Consider the following 5,559-nt stretch of genomic DNA (forward strand, 5'->3'; position numbering starts at 1 on the left):
GGACAATTGCACTATTGTCAATAGAAAAAAATAATGATTCAGAGCACCTTTAAAGCCAGTTCTCTTCCTTTTTAAATTTTTTCTATAAAATACACTCTTTTTACCATAATTACATTCTTTATCTGACTTTCCTTTTTCCTAATTTTGCCCCCTTCCTGACCCTAGGAGACATCTGGCAATGTTGGGGAGACATTTTTAGCTGTCGTAACTGTGGGAGTGCTACTGGCATCTAGTGGGCAGAGGCCAGGGAATGCTGATAAACATCCTAGAATGCACAGGACATCTCCACAACAAAGAATTATCTAGCCCACAGGTCAAGAGTGCTGAAATTGAAAAATCCTGCTTTAAACAAAGATAAGAGCAGAGATACATTCCTAGCCAAAAGTGCCTGGCTTTCACAGAATCTTACACCCTCCTCACAAATAGTTTACAATGTTCTGCAAATCTGAAGTTCAAGAGACCCTGTTCTTCTCTATCTATTTTTTAATCTTTATTTGGAAGAAGCACCACTTCCACCAAAAAAAATTATCTGGACTTTAAAATTTCAGCTGACTCACGCTTCACATTCTCCTTGAATTTTAAAGAGCTTAAAAATATGTCTGTAGATCAGCCAAAGAAAAAATTTGGTTTACATCAGTGAAAACATTCCCACATTCCCCATGGGCTCTGCCGAGATAGGCAGACCCTTCTCTCCTAAGCCAAGCTTTTCCCTAACTCCTTGCCTTTTTCTAAGAGCTGTGCTTGTTTACCCTCTTTCTTTTTCTCAGAAATATATTTGTTTTTTCAAGTCCCAAAGGCTCTCTTCTCAGGGCCTGCTTGTAGGCCTTGCAGACTTCTCCTTTTACATCAAAATTATAAAAGTTAAATTCCTCATTGGTCCCTTGGTGTAAGTTACCCATTATCACAGAACAGAGGAAGGAAACTACAGTTAAAGATCATTTTGATGCTTCCATTATCACAAGCATCCACCCAGAGGAATGATTAAACTCAAGACTTCAGGTTCGAAACAAAGTTCTGAAGAAAATTTCCTTTGAATTGGTTTATCCTCCAAGTCCATTTGGGGCTTTTGTTTTTTTGTACTGTAATAATGGACCAGTGGAGGATTAGAAGAGGCAGCCCGCCCTGTCATGACACTAGCTGTGTATGTGGAGGTTGCAATGAGGACCATAAGCATGGTCATGAGACAGGGGCTTCCTGATCACATGTACCTGGGAACACAGGTCTGTGGAAAAAAACACCCTCACCTTATTCATCTCACCAGCCCCCTGGAGCTCAGAGCCTGTGGGAACATTACACTAGTTGGTCCTTTGTCTCTTGGGCTTTGAGTTAGATGTGACATTTTAGATTCTCTCTGTCTTTTGCTCTATTACCAAGGCCTCTTTTTAAGAAAACAGGTGACAAAAGAGAACATGCATAAGACGTGGTAGGAATCTCATATCTAAGGATTAATAAAGGCTGGCCATGTTTGGCCTTGACTGAAAGCAAAGTTTTCTCTAAGGCTGATTTATATTTAGCTTCCATCTGTTCTTTACAATTGGTAAAACCAGCTCCAGCAACACTTCGTTTGAAGTATTTGAAGGCCACAAGAAAAAGTGAAAAAGAGCACAGGATTTAAAGCAAGAAGAACCTAGCTCAAGTCAGCCACTTACCAGGGCTGCGTGCCCTTGGGAAAGTTCTTTTATCCTCTCTGAGTTTCAATTCTTTTATCTGTAAAATGGGGATAAAAATATCTAGCTCTTATCGAGAGTTCTTTGTAGAGTCTAAGGTTTATGTAAATGTTAGTTCTTATTCTGAACCCATTGAGCAAGGATATAAGATGTCCCTCAAATGACAGGTTGTATAGAAAGTGTCATTAATTGGAGTTTTTCAAGATGTAGATCACATTCTCTGATGTGCTATTGCTTCTGTGAGTCTTTGGTCAGCCGTCTTAGTCCATTTTTACAGAGCCAAGCAAGGGAAAGGAGTTACCACTCTAACATTTGAGTGAATGCAGGAATTGACTCTCTCTCTCCTATTCCTGGCAGGGGTCAGCCACCCAGCTTGGTTGAAACATTCCCACTGAGCATGCTGCCCTCCATAGCATTCCATTCTGTTAGAAAATTCTGCGTCGATGAAATGTGGACAGATAACTTTGGGAAGATAAATGAGTAACATTTGTGAAAGTATTTGAACTCTTCAAAAGAAAAGACCCACACTGATAACAGGGGTTTTTGTTAAGATAATTGGAATTTAAAATATGATATTTTGGTTGATTAATGTCTGTTCTGACATTTTTTGTCTTGGCTTTGAGGGACTGAGAGAAAGGGTCTACAGATTTCATTTTAAAAAATTAATGGAAATAAGTAAAGTGAACAGCAGAGGTCAATGTCTAAATGTGGCAACCCGTCAATTATCACTACATGGTATTGCCACCCATCCCACAAGCATCCCCAATCTCCACACAGGTGGGTTATATAGTTCAACTTTTGCAGAGCTCAGCACTCTGCAGACACATCCAATCAGGCCCATCTTTAATGCCCTGAAGTCCTAAAATAATACTCATTCAAGCAACCATGTGCTAGGTGCTGTGCAATCCTCTGAGGACACAAAATGAATAGTTAAGAATCTCTTCTCACAAGGAGTTCCCCTGGGGTGGGGGTGGGGGGGTAAATAAATGCAAAAAAAAAATATACTGATTACAGCATAGAGTGATAGAAACTCTGATAGAGGTGTGAGCCCTCACAAAGGAGGGGACTCAATGCTCCCTAAGAGAGTTAGGGCAGCTTCACAAAAAAGGCGACACTAAAACTGAATCTCGAAGAACAATAGAATTCTCCATGTGAACAAAGAAAGAGGATTCCAACAAAGGGAGAGTAAGGTAAGGAGAGTCAGGGAAGGGTCGGGGAAGGGTGTACAGGATGAGCTCAGGAAAACCTAGCTTGGAAGGAACATGAGGATATCCAGCAAGTGATGCAGCCTGAGAAAGAAGAGAGGGACTAGATTACACTCTTTATGCCAAGAAAGGAGGCTAACCTTCAATAAAAGGCGAGAGACACTGAAGGATGTGGCGATGAGGTGGCATTCATTAGATGAGTGATGCTTTATATATTCAGATGAGAGAGCAACAGGGGACAAGGAGAGCCAAAGCTGAGGCATGAACTACATATTCCCACAATGTGCACCAGCGAAAGAAACAAAACGGCAGCAGTTTTAAGATAATATCAATCTTAGATGTTGCTTCAGTATCAAAGAAAGAGCAACTGTTTCCAAAAGATGCCCATGAGGCTTCGAAAGCACTTGGTTATCACTTGGAGGAAAGGCAAACAGAACATTTTTATGTGGCCTGAATGGTAGTTATAACTAAATTGATAAGTTGGTTAAGTCAAAAGAGGTAACAGATCATGAGTAGGCCCCTGAGGTTTTGTAGAATAACTTAAATATTATGTTACACCAATAAATATATTGAGAGACTTAAAGGTCAACTGACACACAAGAGTTCAATAGATGACAATGATCTTCTTGCCTTAAATCTTCTCTAGTCTTCACAACTTTTCACATTTAGAACTAATCCTGAAATATCACATATCTTCTTTTTTACAGCTTTATTGAGATATAATCGACATATAATACTGTGTAAGCACAAGGTGTACAATATGATGATTTGGTACACGTATATATTGTGAAATGCTTACCACATTAGTTAACACGTCCTTTACCTCACATAATTACCAGTTTGTTGTTGTTGTTATGGTGAGAACATTAAAGCCCTTCTCTCATAGCAAACTTCAAGTACACAACACAGCTCTGCTAACTACAGTCATAATACTGTACCTTAGATCCTTGGAATTTATTAGAATCATTTCTGCTAAATAAAAGGAGTAATTCAAGGTTAAGTTGTGAAGGAGGGGCAGAACAGATGAAAAGCCTGAAGAAGGTAACTAGGGAAGTAATAAAACTTTTTAAGGATCAAAGGTTCTGCCTTATGGAAAAAATAACGAATTAGAGACGTCCTTGGATAATGGCAAGTTAAAGAAATTGTTGAATAGTAAAAACATACTGATCGCCTATCAAAAGATCAGTACCTTACCATGTTTCACATCTCTAAAAGATGATTTTAAATCTACTCTGAGCATCATGCAATGTTCGTAGATTATTCCTATCTAATTGGCATTAGACCCTACACTAAAGGGTGGTGAGAAGAACCAGCTTTAGTGTGCTGGTCAGAATAAGAAACTATACCTGTGGATCATGACAATAAAGAGTTTGTGCAGTAAGAGAAAGTACAAATTAATTTACCAGTTTGGAAAAAAGGAAAGTGAAATCCTAAAATTTTCAAGTTACTGACCCAAAACTCTGAGAATAAGTTAGTTCCAAAAAACTGATTGCATTATTTCAGTGGATCAAACTAGAAAATCATAATTTAAATTTTGTTATTCTTTTTAAATTTTCTAATTTAGCATTTTGTTGGTAAAGCATTAAGTCTTTGGAAGTCTTACAGATGTGCCTTCATCAATTTTACATAAGCTTCTACTAAACTGGTTTTAATTATTAGAAAAAGAACTAAGAGAAGTTGCTACATTGTAAAAATAAAATTATTCCGATTTCATCACCAACCTCACAGTTTTCCAAGCATATGTACAAGACATAAGTATAATGCCAAAGTATGAAAGATAGCTTGTTCCATAACCAGGATGAATTGTGACTTATTCTCCTGTGGTAAACAATCAGTTTGCAAAATCAGTATTCCCCAGACAGCCTAAGCAGGCCTTGCTTTTCATGTGACTCATTTAAGAAAGCAGCACATCAGCAGATGTCAGGGCTTTTACTGTGCAGGGAGGAGCCTGTCTCCTTGAGGAACTGAGTGCAGGGGGCCAGCGGGTGGCGGGTCTGTTGAGAGGGTGATGCTACTTCTAAGAAAAAAAAAAAATACACATAAGTTAATACTTGCTACTTTTTTAATTCTGGAATTCACATGTCCTGCATTTTGAAATAGAATCAGTTTTCTCTAATTATTCAGTCTAAAAATCTTCCAAGCTGAAATTTCCCCTCGTCCTTGGAACCCACAATTCTTAAGTATTTCTACACTGTCACTGAGTGTTACATTGACTATTCAGTCATTCTCATGTGTAGAAAATAATGCTTGTGCCCTAACCTCCATAATTCTGTCACAACTTTATCTTGGCTTTATAACCTGCCACATTTCCAGCTAGTTTTTGGGTTTTGTTGGGGGTTGTCTGCATTTGATTTGTGTTTGTTTGCCTGTAATAGATAGATGACCTCTTCACACAATCATAAAGACCGCTTTGCTGCCTGCTTTTCTCTTACACGTTCTAGAGACAAGATAGATATGCTAAATTAATCCTTAGACATAACCTAAACTTTTAACACACAGTGACATTTTACTATGTCAATAAATGTGATATATGGGACAGTTACAGATCACTATACCCTCATTCCTCTAGCCTTAACTAAAGTTAAAAAAAAAAAAAGTTTAACAAGCTTAAATAAGAAATCCAGCAAAAAAAAAAAAAAAAAACAAATAATTTTCCATGAAAAAAAAAAAAAAAAAAAAAGAAAAAT

At 37.9% G+C, this 5,559-nt stretch overlaps 1 protein-coding gene across 1 annotated transcript in view; it reads left to right on the forward strand.

Annotated features, from left to right (window-relative positions):
* CPB1 (carboxypeptidase B1) overlaps nucleotides 1-5,559 on the forward strand; it is a 34,234-nt gene that overhangs the window by 22,688 nt on the left and 5,987 nt on the right. The window lies entirely within an intron of this gene.

Source organism: Pteropus alecto, unplaced genomic scaffold, assembly GCF_000325575.1.
Source record: "Pteropus alecto unplaced genomic scaffold, ASM32557v1 scaffold75, whole genome shotgun sequence".
Classification (NCBI taxonomy): domain Eukaryota; kingdom Metazoa; phylum Chordata; class Mammalia; order Chiroptera; family Pteropodidae; genus Pteropus; species Pteropus alecto.